A 14,172-nucleotide genomic window follows, 5' to 3' on the forward strand; every position below is an offset into this window, starting at 1 on the left:
GGCGCAGATCAATTTTCAGTTTCATCATGATCTCCTCATGAAGGTATTTATTCTTAGACACTCTGGTTGGTTGATGGTCTAATGGGCTAATTGAGGAAATAAGTGAAATTTATTGGTAGCAGAAAGTAGTTTTACATGCTCGGGAAAGTTGTGGTCAAAGTATTGCGAATGTGAAAATCAACCTGATTGCTAAACTCCATCTCTTTTTAATGTGGGATGCGTCAAATTGATATGAAACCTGATGTTTATAAGAATTAAACAACAGGGGACAGTATTTCTGACTAGTGAAGAAGGAAAAGGAACACATTTTTAAAGAGGGACTTTCAACAATATAGAACTTTCAGACACATTGGTTTTTAACCCTTAGAGCACTGGCGTTTTTCTAGCGCACCAAAGGATTAGCACTACGTGTTGTACGTTTATGTCTGTAGTACTGAAAAGGTTACAAATCAACAAATCTCTTCAGTTCTCACCCGTTTTCTTCAGGGTTTGCTGTTTCTCAGTCCATCATTGGCCCTTTCTGCTCAATCCTGCAGTGAATCCATAGTGCTCAGTAGATGACCTCAGCAACTGGGGCAATGTACAGATTCCTGTCATCTCACTGCAGGATCAGGCAGAAGGAGAAGGCACAGTGTGAGGGATAATGATCTTATTGAAGTACTGGTATCCAAAATTATTGTAAAGCGAGAAATAAAAAATGACTGGCTGAGTCAGGTGCATATAGTTCATGTGGGGATGGGTGCCTTAGGAATGTTATTCCTAACTTATAGCTTCTTGCATAATATGTTTTTCTCCAAAAGTGAATGTGGGTCCATGCTTCATTTGCAAGACTGGTTGGAGTCCCTCTGGTAAGTCTTTGATCCGGACTCATGAACCAGTTGCAGAGCAGTGAATATCTGCTCCTGTATGGGACACTGTGCTTCCAACCATCAGTTCTTTTCTAACCTTTGATGATGTCAGGAATCAGTGAATACCATTGAAATGCTCCTGGGGTGCAGGTGAGTCCTGGCAGGTGGATTCCATCATCGTCAAAGATTAGAAAAGAAAGAATGGTCACTTACCTGTATAGTAACCGTTGTTCTTCGAGTGAGTGTGCCCATATACATTCCACTGCAGGGGTCTGTGTGCACAGTGCTTTTGAGTTGGAAACTTTTGCCAGGCAAGGGCATAAAAGGGGCGCCCACCGCCTCTCTCTCAGTTCCTTCTCACTGCCCATGGCGAGAGTTGGAGGTCCCTGTAGCATTTGCATCAGTTAGCCAGCATTTTATAGTTTTAGTGTTTATAGTTAGTAGTATTTAGTACTTAGTTAGTTATAGTTTAGCAGTTTCCTGGAGGATTTTGGTATGAAAAAATCCCCAGGTTTTGAGCAGTGTGCCACAGGCAGGGCTGTTATCCCTGTCGCAGATTTGTCTTGGTGAGGGCCAGGTGAGGGATAAATGCCCTATTTGTACCTTGTTCCCCGCCAGGACTAAAAAACAGAGACTTTCCTCTAAAAAGCAACAGAGAGTCCTGTGGCACCTTTAAGACTAACAGATGTATGGGAGCATAAACTTTCGTGGTGCGTCTGACGAAGTGGGTATTCACCCATGAAAGCTTATGCTCCAATACATCTGTTAGTCTTAAAGGTGCCACAGGACTCTCTGTTGCTTTTTACAGATCCAGACTAACATGGCTACCCCTCTGATACTTTCCTCTAAAAGGTCGCCTCATGAAAGAATTGAGGCATCCTGCACTGGTGCCAAGCCCCGATCACGAGGAAGGGAAGTCAAAATCAACCAGGTGTCCCCTCCAGTTGTTTCACAAGTCTGGTGACAAGCATCCCACTTTTAATCTTCACCGCCAGCCTCGTTGAAGCGCTCCAGGCATTCTGACATTTACAAGAGCACAACGTTTCAGGCCTCTCCCAAGCTTTCTGGTGAGTCTTCTGGCATGAGATCAAGGCTTCACAAATCCAAGTGCAGTCCCGTCTGAGGCGCCATCATTGATTCCGGCTCCTTCGGAGCTGTTGAGACTGGTATGTTCACCCGTGCCGGGTCCTTCTTCCTCCTTTCAGATGATTCGCTCTGTCTTGGCTCCAGTCTTGCTAAAGTCTCTCCTAACTGTTCAGTCCACCAGGGCTCAGTCCATTTCGTCAGCCTTTCTGGGCAATGTTCCAATAGCTGATATCTGCAAGGCAGCGATGTGGTTGTCTTGCATACCTTACGCCATCACTCAAGTCTCTTGTGGCGAAGCCAACTCTGGCAAGTTGGCGTTACACTCTCTGTTCAGAAGATCCGAAGCCCCTCCTCCTGCAAGGGAAACGCTGATGTACCTGTATATTTGCACAATCACTTGACAGAGAAAAAATGGTTACTTACCTGTACAGTAACTGTTGTTCTTCCAACAACTCTCCCCCCTTCCCAGCTACTTCAGACGTTACAAACAGAGGTGTGAAGGAATGGCAAGAGAGATGGTGGACATGCCTCTTTTATGCCCTCACCTAAAACCAGGAGGATAGCAGGAGCACATGCACAGTCTACTGGTACTGCTGGCAAAAGTCTCTGACTCGATTGCATTGGGTGCCCAAACACCTGCAGTGCAATGTATGTGTGCACAACACATCTGGAAGCACAACAGTTCCTGTACAGGTAAATAACCGTTTTTCTTTTCTAACCTGTGATGATGATGGAATCCTGCTGCCTTGACTCACTCACACACAGTGGCAGCTCAAAGGTATTCACAGAATCCTGACTTGCACCCTCCACATTCTGATGGCTCAGGCACAGTCTGGCCCAATCCTATTAGAAAGGGATGGTTTATTTAAGGCACTAGGGACTATCAGAGTTCCGTGGGTTGGGGGGGGGAGGTAGATGGGATGTGCCATCCTATTACTTGCTGGTGAACATAATTTTCACTAGGTAACATGGTCCTTAGTATGTGACTCTGTTAGGAGAATAAGAGTTACAGATTTCATTCCAATTCATTGCAAGGGTGAAAGAAATTATGACGGATTATTGGAAGTAGGCCCCTTGGATAAGAAATGGGATTTTATACTCTTCTAGTCATTTGTTCCTTTGATCCTTGCGTATAGTTTTTGCAACTGTTTAGGGCCAAAGTGAAGTTTGGGTGGGTGGTGATAGTCAGGTGGGCTTGGAATGAATGATGAAAGATTGTGTCGCTGTGGGAAACAGGGTGAATCTCTTAACTGCTCATTTCCAGATATTCTAAATTTTTTGGGGGGGAGGGAGGTTAAAGGGTGTAAAGATGTTGTCAAGGAAGTGATATTTGGCCAGGATTTTGGCCCTGCTCCACTCCCATTGCGCTCCTTTAGCAGAGCAAACAGGATGGAAAATGGGCTTAAGCAACCACTGGGGATTCTCCTTGTGTAGAAGATTCCCTGGGTGTCGTGAATGTGACAGAACAGGGAGAGCAGTCTTGTGGGAGGAGAAAAGGTGGCCCTAGTACATTATGGCCCAGTGATCCTGGACTAGCAGAATGGCCCCTAATGATAAAATTAGCTGGCTGGGATAAATTAGAGCATCTCTGATGCTGTGGAGAGCGAGAAGGATTACCACAAAATCATTCCTAACAGTGAATATAATGAGTAGACCCGTCCCTGTTCTTCGGGACAACTCAGGAAACAACAACAACAACAACAAAAAATCTGATAGTGAGGTGAAATGTTCCTGCTGGTATCCTGATCCCATAGATGAGACGGGAGTATCACCCCCATTTCAGAGCCCCTGAGAGATCCTCATCAGTGAGAAGAGGACCCTTTCCTGGGAAGGAGGGAGAGTCTGTGGATCTACAGGATATAGCTACATCAGTACTTCCCATCGGAGGGCAACCTGTCTTAACCAGTCATAATGCTGCTGCCCCCCTGTGCAACTACATCCCTCATCTCCATTCCCCTTTCCCTCCTCTGACCTTCCCCCGTCCTCATCCCTCTCCTGCCATTTCCCTACGAATGTTAACACTACTATAGATATAGAACATTGTTTCTGTTACCCAGCAAAGGGGATCATTAGTGCTGACATTTTTATTTGCTGTGATACACATTGCAATACGTTGGTTATTGTTTATTTATTTAAAGACCCAACTTTAAAAAAAAAAAGAATATAACTGGAAACTAATAGAACATGCTGAGAGCAACACATTCCCCACAGAACTGAAATTACAGCTGGGTGAAAAGTTTATCGGCTGAAAAATGCAGTTTTGGTCGACCCAAAACTATTTGTGAATTCGCTCAAGAGTCTGAGCCCACCAGACTATTGGTGCTATGCACAAAATGGCCAGAGGAGGGGGTTAGCTGTGCTGATGCCACCTTTTAAGTGCAGACCTGCCCAGAGTTCTACACAGGGATCTCTGCAGCTTTCAGACTGGGCTCAAGAATAAAAGAAAGGAAGAAAGCTTTTTTCATTATCTCTTGATCTAGGTTGGCCAATCCACCCGTAGTTTATCATAGAATCATAGAATCATAGAATATCAGGGTTGGAAGGGACCTCAGGAGGTCATCTAGTCCAACCCCCTGCTCAAAGCAGGACCCCAATTCCCAACGAAATCATCCCAGCCAGGGCTTTGTCAAGCCTGACCTTAAAAACCTCACCTTAAAAACCTCATCTCTGCCTTTCCTTTCTCTGATAGCAAGAGTACAGGATAGAGCAGCTGTAGGGTGACCAGACAGCAAGTGTGAAAAATCGGGACAAGGGGTGGGGGGTAATAGGAGCCTATATAAGAAAAAGACCCAAAAATCGGGACTGTCCCTATAAAATCGGGACATCTGGTCACCCTAAGCAGCTGGCTCTGTAGCAGCTACTGATGCTCTGTTTTGGCAGCCTGCAGAGAGATCACTGCACAGGGATGTTTACCCTAATATTACTGTAGAGGGTGAATTCCCGTTTCGCCTTGAGTGCCTTCAGCCATGGGTACTGTTATGTCTACCTTAGATTTAGACTAGCTCCTTCAGGTTGAGACCATGTTTTTCTCGTTGTTTGTACAGGGTGGAGTATTCTGACAGCATTCAGTAAAACTAAGTTAAGTTTCCAGAGAGTGAAAATCTTGCCCCCATGCATCCATTTCTGACAGTAGCTCAGCCACCACTAGTGTTTGCATTCTTCTACAAAAAGGCTCAGAATTGACTAATTAACTACATGAATGAGATTCATGGTAAGCATATCCCTCTCACCTTGGATGTCTGGATTAAGCACCACATAAAGCAGGCCCCAGCACAGAGTAGTGGTTAAGGACTCAGATCCACCCAAGAAAAAGTCAAATATAATCTGAACCAAGTTGTCTTCATCATATGTAGATTTGGGTAGATCTTTAGAAAAGCTGAGGTTAGAGGACAGGAGATGTAACAGTTAATGGGATTCCATTGCTCTCTATCCCTGCAATGTGCACCGCCCAGGATAGTCCAAAACAAAAAATACTTCTAAAAGGATATTCGAATCCATTGACTTATACAAAGAGATTTGCAAATAGTTTAGCAAGTAAACATGGGGTATTTACTCCACTGTTATTCCGGTGACCAGACTATTTGTTGTCCACAAGCACTGGACTGTTGGCTTAATCATGCAAATGTTAATATATTTGGAAAGCTCTGTGAATATTAGTAGAGCAAGTGCTCATCTGAAAACGTGTTCTTCATTCCTCACTTGTTATTCTCCTCTCACTCCAGCATGCCGTCAAGAACTACAGATAACAAATAGTGAATGGTGGATCATCTTGAGTTGGGGGTTCTCAAGTGGGAGGGCTGCAGACAGGCTCAGGGGGCGAAGACCATTTTCACTTTGTCTATGACTAGACTGGAGATGGGAGCGCCGCAAAACTTGTTCCTGTTTTAATATGGGAGCTCAGTACAGGAAAGGTTGAGAGCCACTGGTCTAAATGAACAACTGCTGAAATCTGTTCACAAACTATTCAGTGCCTTTGTTTGTAGAAGCCAGGGAGCGGCTCTGTGACGAAGTGGGAATGTTCTTAATGTTTTCTCTAAATACTGTGTGGGTGCCTCAGTTTCCCCTATGCATTTCTTAAGTATCTAGGTGGTGGGATAAGGGTGTGCGATTGTTGCAGGGCCCTAGAGGGCAGGGGTGTGCAAGGGTCTGCACAGAAAATGGCCGACACCCTGTCTCCTGGCAACTGATAGCCTGGGCCCCTCCCCTGCAAAGGTGCCAACTGAAGGTGTTGGAGAACAAACAGATCGGGTGACCTCCTGGCCTGGGAAAGAGACAAAGGCCAGAGAGGAGGGGCTGGAGAGTTTCAGTTTGGGGCTGGCTGGGAAAATGGAGGGGAGGCCAGACAGACCTCCTGGCCTCCCTTGGCCCCCCAAGATGGACCTAACTGAGGGGGTCCTGTTGTCTGTACCTGCAAGACCTGTCTTGGACTGTGTTCCTGTCGTCTAAATAAACCTTCTGTTTTACTGGCCAGCTGAGAGTCACGGTGAATCGCAGAAAGCCGAGGGTGCAGGGCCTTGTCTTCCCCAACTCCGTGACAGGCTCCTCAGCTGTTGCCAATTGTCATAGCTCCATTGACTTCCCATCTCCACTTCTACAATGATCAACACCCCCCACAACACACTTTGCAAGGTCCATGGATCTTACATATGCCTATCACAACATGTGGCATAAGTGCACTCAGTGCCCCAATAACAACTACGTGAGTGAAACCAGACAATCACTGTGCTCTTGAATGAACTCACGCAGGAAAATGAGACAAGACACAAACATCCCATCACCTACGGGTGAACACTTTTCACAAAGCAATCGCTCTGTATCTGACCTATCAGTCCTCTTCCACAAAGGAAACCTGCATAACTCCTTCAGAAGAGAGCCTGGGAGAGAGGACTATTTAAACAGAGCTGTTGACTCGGTCAGGGGAGGAGACCTGGCCAGGAGAAAGGAGTGGGGAAGTTTCCTCTCTGGGAGAGGCCTGGTGAAGTCAGGCTGGAAGAGGCCCACAGGGAGCAGACCAGACTCTTGTGGGGAAGGCCCTGAGATAAGGCCTGTAAGGACCCGGGAGACCCGTGAGTAAACTGCCGGAGTCCTTGGGGAAGGGAGGCAGTGGGGGAATCCTGCTGAGGGAAAAAGCCACAGGGAGCAGACCAGCAGGCTGGCTCCTGTGAAGGGCCGAAGCACCAGAGACTGTTTGAGGCTAGAGACCTCAGTGTTGCCCGCCTAAAGGGCTCGAGGGGACAACAATGGTCCGTGGCCCGGTGTGCTTGGCACCAATAAAGACACCGAGGGGAGAAAGCAAGCCAAGTTTATTTCAGAGCTCTGAAATGGCACTAGGAGACCAGCATGTCTCAAATCCAGTGCAACAAATACAAACAACTTTTACCTTTTATACTCCAAGCAGTTTCTGTGTAAGCCTTTGTTCTGTTACTCCCTCTTACCCCTCCCACCCCTCCCTTCTCTAGCAGTTACAATTAGAAAAATTCCCATTCGTCTGCTTATCTTTTGGCCTTGCAAGGCCTGTTTACAGCAGTCTGAGCAAAACAGCAGCTGTATGCTAGAGAAAAGCTGACCCTTACATTTCTGCTTCAGCCTGCTTCAGAGCATGTAAGCAGTTAGCATAGAAGTAGGTGAGAGTTCACAAGATGGAGTTTGGGGGTTCAGATAGGCCCAGAGCAAAAGAGTTTCATCGGCACTTCTGGCCTTCCGCTCTCCCGAGTTACCTGGTAGCTATGCCTAGTGGACCCCAACAATCCCTCCTTTGAGAACACTCAACAAACCTTTGTCAGAGTTTTCTCATACTCTAAAGACAAAATGCGATTAAGCTCCATGCAATCAGGATTATCAATGAGAGGGTATAAGGGAACTTCTGGGGTATGGGAGGTACAACTCTTACGTATGAGCACTTTACAGCAAATGAGCAAAAGAACAAGAACAAAACATATCACCACACCTGTGAGCAAGATGCGAACAATACTTCCCCCTATATCCCCTAGTTCCCCTAAACCAGGTATCCAACCCCAAAGGGAATCCAAAATAGTGGGTTCCCCTTCCTGGGCCTTCCACTGGTTAAAGGCCCGTTCAGCTGACACGATGTGCTTGTTAATGTCCTGTGAAAACTCTGGGACATAGGTACAACACTCTTCTCCAATAAGGGCACATACACCGCCCCATGAAGCTAACACATAATCTAGGGCCTGACGGTTTTGCACAGCCAGCAGTCGAAGCTGGTACAGCTTAGCACTTATGCGTTTCTCTATGGCCAGGGTATCATTGGCAAACTGGGTGAGAAATTTAGACAGTCTTCTGTAAAGTTGAGTTAGCCGTCCCACCCCATAGGAAGGGAGGGCTATCATCCCAAACCTGTCTCCTTCACTGATGGGTTCCAGGGTAGCTCTCAAGGACCGATAGTACCTGGGACGACCTGAGGGAGCCTTGGGTAGAACGCGGAGGGGAGGAGCAAGATAGCCTTTGTAACAGCTACCATGCCAACCATTAGGAAGCCATTTGTAGGCACTAGTACCACAAACCCAAAAGGCTTCATCATAACTAGCCTTTCCATTGTTACCTTGTGAGTCCTGTAGGGTGGTTTGTGGGGAAAGGGTAAAGAATGCAGCTCCGGTTTGCCAACCGGTGGCATTCAACACAGGAATAGTGAGACTTATACCAGGACCAATATAAAATCTACACTTACTAATGCCTGCAAACCAGGTATGTTTACTCGTACTGGCTTGCTGATAACATATGAGACCAGTGGGTGGAGAACATAAACGAATAGGCTGGGGCTTAAGAGTGCTACTATAGTGGGAATTCCAAGAGCCATTGTGTAGGCCATAAGGAGCTTCCGCAGTACAGTTAGATCGCAAACCTAAATTGTCAGAGGTGCTACTGCTGGTAACCATCCACCTTTGACAATAGTCTGACCAAATACATAGGGCAGGTCGGCCTTCTGTGAGAAAATAAAACCAATGCTCAGGGTTCTCGCGGGGAGTATGCTGTGACTGTTCAGAGAGATCACAATGCATTCCCAGTGACCCTTACTGTCTTTTGAATAACAGCTTAAGTCCCAAATCGTCGTTAGCAGTCTTCTCCGCAGGCTGGACAGTCCACTGTTTAGGAATGGGCACTGCTTTCAGTCGAGAGTGATGAATCCAGTTCTTGTGTCCTTCGACCTTTGCCGCTGTATGGGTGACAAGCAGGACGGTGTGGGGTCCCTTCCACTTCTCTTGGAGAGGCTCGTCCTTCCAGGTCCGCACGAGAACGGAGTCACCAGGCTGCAGGGAGTGGACCGGAGTATCCAGCAGAAGAGGCTGTGAATCTTTGGTGTACCTGTGAAGAGAAGAAAGAACAGCAGGCAGAGAGCACATATACTGAGACAAGAAACCACACCCCACTTCCCATTCCCCTGCCAGAACTGGGGTACCATTCATAGGCCATGCTCTTCCAAACATAATCTCGAAGGGACTAAGCCCTATCCTACCCTTAGGGAGAGCACGAATGCGAAGTAACACAAGGGGCAAGGCATCAGGCCACTTAAGAGAGGCCTCCTGACAGACCTTTGAGAGGTGTCGCTTGAGTGTCTGATTTGTGCGTTCCACTACTCCACTGGCTTGTGGTCGCCAGGGTGTGTGGAGTTTCCAGGGGATTTGCAGAGCACTTGATATCTTTTGAACAATTTGAGATGTGAAGTGTGTTCCATTATCAGATTCCATCCACTGGGGAAGGCCGAAGCGAGGAATGATTTCCTTGACAAACTTAAGAGCCACTGTCTTGGCAGTGTTGTTGCGACATGGGAAGGCTTCAGGCCATCCGCTGAATCGATCCACTAAGACGAGGAGGTACCTGTACCCTTGGGTCCTGGGAAACTCAGTAAAGTCTATTTGCCACACCAATCCTGGGCCTGGGGTAGGTTCCAGGGTGGCTGGTGGCACTGCTACTCCTGGTCGAGGGTTATTCTTTTGGCAGATTAAACATTCAGCTTGTACCTGTGATGCTAGGGGTTTAAGTCCAGAGGTTAGAAAATATTTATTCATGAGCTGGGTAAGAGCCTCTCTGCCTGCGTGTGTGGTTTGATGCAGTTCCTGCAACACTGGTCGAATCAAGCCCTTGGGCAGGAGGATTTTTCCCTCTGTGGAATAAAGCCATCCCTCCTTTTCCTGGAGACCGAGACTGTCAGCCAGGTTTCTGTCCTCTTGGGAGTACTGAGGGGCTGCAAGCTCACCCACTGATGGGATAAGGGCATGCATTTGGGCATTTTCCTCAGTTGGTGATTTCAGGGTAGCAGCTCGCTTAGCTTCCCTGTCTGCTCTGGCATTGCCCTTGGTTACATCTTGATCTTCCCTTTGATGGGCTTTGCAATGCACCACTGCTACTGCTGAGGGGAGTTGTACTGCTTCTAAAAGCCGGAGAATTTGAGACCCATGCTTGACCGGAGAGCCTTGGGCTGTTAGCATTCCCCTTTGCTTCCACAATCCAGCGTGAGCATGCAATACCCCAAAAGCATACTTTGAATCAGTAAAAATATTAACCCGTTTGTCTTTTGCCAGCTCAAGTGCCCGAGTCAGGGCCACTAGTTCAGCAAGCTGGGCAGACGTTCCTGCCGGTAAACTCTCAGCTTCCACGGTATCATGAAGAGACACAATAGCATAACCAGCCCTCCTTTGCCCATCCACAACAGTACTACTTCCATCTGTATACCATTCTAAGTCAGCATTTGGGAGTGGCTGATCTTTTAGATCTGGGCGGCTAGAATACTGAACATCTATGATTTCTAGACAGTCATGTTCCTGCTTTTCTGTCTCTGGTAGCAGTGTAGCTGGATTAAGGGAGGGACAGATCTGCAGGGTGATTTCAGGATTCTCTAACAGCTTCGCCTGGTACCGAGCAACCCGAGCCTGTGTGAGCCAAAGACCACCCTTAGTGTCCAGCAAGGCTCGGACCATATGGGGAACATACACTTGCACAGTTCCTCCCAGTGTCAGTTTCTCAGCTTCCCCAAGCACTAGAGCAGTAGCTGCGACCGCCCTCAAACAGGCTGGCCATCCCTTTGAAACTTGATCCAGTTGTTTAGAAAAGTATGCCACAGGTCGTTTCCAGGCACCTAATAACTGAAATGCTCTGTCCGCTTCTGGGGACCAGTGAAAGGGGTCATATTCCGCTCCATTAACACATTCATACAGAGGTTTAGCCCACAGTCCAAACTCTGGAATCCATATTCTGCAAAAACCTGCCATGCCCAGGAATGCCCTAAGCCGTGTACGGTTGCTGGGGATGGGAACTTGGCAGATAGCCTCCTTTCTTTCATTTGAGAGCTGTCTCTCTCCCTGCCTGATGTGAAATCCCAGATATTGAACCTCTGAAAGAGCAATTTGGGCTTTGCTTTGAGATACCCTGTATCCTCGCAGTCCAATAAAGTTTAGGAGACTCACAGTAGCTCTGAGACAAGGGATTAGACCCACAGCAGCAATTAACAAGTCATCTACATATTGCAGCAGGAGGGCTCTGTCTGAATTATCCCACTCCTCCAAGTCTCTGGCCAAAGCCTGTCCGAACAGAGTGGGGGAATTTTTAAATCCTTGAGCCAATACGGTCCAACAAAGGTGCTTTTTAACCCTTCTGTTGTCCTCATTATGCCTTGCAGTATTTTGCTGATCTCATAGTTGCTTGGGCACATTCAGGCCCCCCTTTCTCTTGGTTGTCAGCCAAGTCTTAGCTGTGTACAATGTCCTTGGACTTGCTAGCTGTATTTTCCTCTCAGTTAACTCATTCTGTGCTTTTTCCTCTTCTCCCTTTCTCGGCTTCTTCTAACTTCCAAAGGAACCTTCCACTCTTCACTCATATACCTTTTCTCCAACCATTAACACATACACATTGCCATTATACACCCTTTCCAGTAACATAACTTCTGTACAGAGCTTTGAAGCAACAAACCAGGACGAGCACACTCACTTCTGAGGATTCCACTCTGTACAACCTCTGGTGTCCAATAGCTTTCCCTTTTAAACCTTAAATGCCTTCTCTGTGCCTCCTCCTTAGCCTTAGCTATAACCTGATTCCGCTCCACTTCAGACAACAGGGTTCTCATAAGTATATTACAATCATCCCAGTCAGGCTTATGGCTAGCTAGACAACCTTCAAAGATAGAAATGAACTTGCTTGGATTCGTTGAGAATTCTCCTGCCTCTGCCTGAAAAGCAGCCAGATGTACAGGGTTAAAAGCAACATGAGAATATACAGATACTATCTGAGCTGGCCGTTCTTGTGTTCCTGGACGGGCTACCACACTCTCAGTAATCAACGGATACAATCCCACGGGGGGGGGGGGTACTCTCTGAAGCCCGTGGGGGTGGAGGAGCCGAAGGGGACACCGATTCTGGCATTACAACAGTGGGAGGGTTCTGGGGTTTAGCAGCCAATACTACCGAGCCTGTCGGAGTCAAATGGCACTTGAGCAAAATATCAGTCCTATTTCTTAACACCATAAACGTATACGCATAGAGATGTTCATTCCATTTACCTGTTCTCTGACAAAACAAAAGCAACTGAAGGATCATGCTGTAATTGAGTGATCCTTCCGGTGGCCACCTTTCTTGGCACTCCAGCTGGTACTGAGGCCAATCAACTGTACAGAACCTTTTCAATTTACTTTTAATCAACTGATCAGATCCAAACACTTTCCAGTTCACCAGAATGCATTCTAAGGGTGTACACTGTACCCTGCCGGCTGTACACTGTCCCTGCCCCATATTCTAGGGAGACTCTGGGTGTCCCCAGGTCAAAACAGGTAAAGTCCCCACTGGACTGTTCCTACCTTATCCAAGGGTCCGGTTCTGCACCGTCGCCCTATCCACGGGACCGGTTCCCCACCGTCGCCCGCAGCTGCTTCTCCACTGTCTGTGTGCGTTGCACCGTTGTGCCCTCCGGGGTCGAGCAAACCACGTCTCTGCCGAGGCCCCCGATGAAGTCACCGGTGAGCGCTCTGGGCGTCGGTCATCGTCGTAATCCGTCGGCCACCAGGAGGGATCCGGGCAAGGCTAAATTTCAGCCTCGAGCCCACCCAGGGACGCCAAAACTGTTGCCCGCCTAAGGGGCTCGAGGGGACAACAATGGTCCGTGGCCCGGTGTGCTTGGCACCAATAAAGACACCGAGGGGAGAAAGCAAGCCAAGTTTATTTCAGAGCTCTGAAATGGCACTAGGAGACCAGCATGTCTCAAATCCAGTGCAACAAATACAAACAACTTTTACCTTTTATACTCCAAACTGTTTCTGTGTAAGCCTTTGTTCTGTTACTCCCTCTTACCCCTCCCACCCCTCCCTTCTCTAGCAGTTACAATTAGAAAAATTCCCATTCGTCTGCTTATCTTTTGGCCTTGCAAGGCCTGTTTACAGCAGTCTGAGCAAAACAGCAGCTGTATGCTAGAGAAAAGCTGACCCTTACATTTCTGCTTCAGTCTGCTTCAGAGCATGTAAGCAGTTAGCATAGAAGTAGGTGAGAGTTCAGAAGATGGAGTTTGGGGGTTCAGATAGGCCCAGAGCAAAAGAGTTTCATCGGCACTTCTGGCCTTCCGCTCTCCCGAGTTACCTGGTAGCTATGCCTAGTGGACCCCAACATCAGGAAGATTTAGGTTGGGCAGGACAACGCTTGATACCAGAGCCAGAGAAAGGCAGTGGGACCCCAAGAAAGAGTTGAGCACCAGGTCCAGAACAGAAGTGGATTATCTGAGACTTCAGACTACACCTAGACATTTTATTACCCTGGAAGGGGTTTGGACTTGCATGTCTCAGTCGGAGGGCTGAATGGCATGCAAAGGCAGATGGCCTGCAAGTGGTACTGGAGATGAAAACTAACAACTTTGTGCCCTGGTGGTGAGTCTGCCTCCCATTACAGCTACATCTCTCAGGGGTGGGGATTTTTCACATCCCTGAGAGAGAGCTTGCTGATGGTTGTTTTCAGCGTAGACCAGGCTACGACTTCACTGTCCAAAAGGTGTTTTTTTCCAGGGAAATAACTAACACCTGATAGTTATGTTGCTGTAAAATCCAGCGGAGACAAGGCATCTGTAGTTTTTACTGCCTGGTAACTAGGCAAGGTCAGCACTGTACTCCACGCCTGTGGTTGACCTGGCGTAGTGGTAATGCTAGGATTTTACAGTGGGATAGATAAAGAACAGTAGCAACCTGCAGTAAAAACAGGCCTTCTTTTGGCAACAAAGACAGAGCCCGAGGGACTGATGGTCGGGGGGC

This window comes from Emys orbicularis, chromosome 9 (genome assembly GCF_028017835.1).
Source record: "Emys orbicularis isolate rEmyOrb1 chromosome 9, rEmyOrb1.hap1, whole genome shotgun sequence".
NCBI classification, from domain to species: Eukaryota; Metazoa; Chordata; order Testudines; family Emydidae; genus Emys; species Emys orbicularis.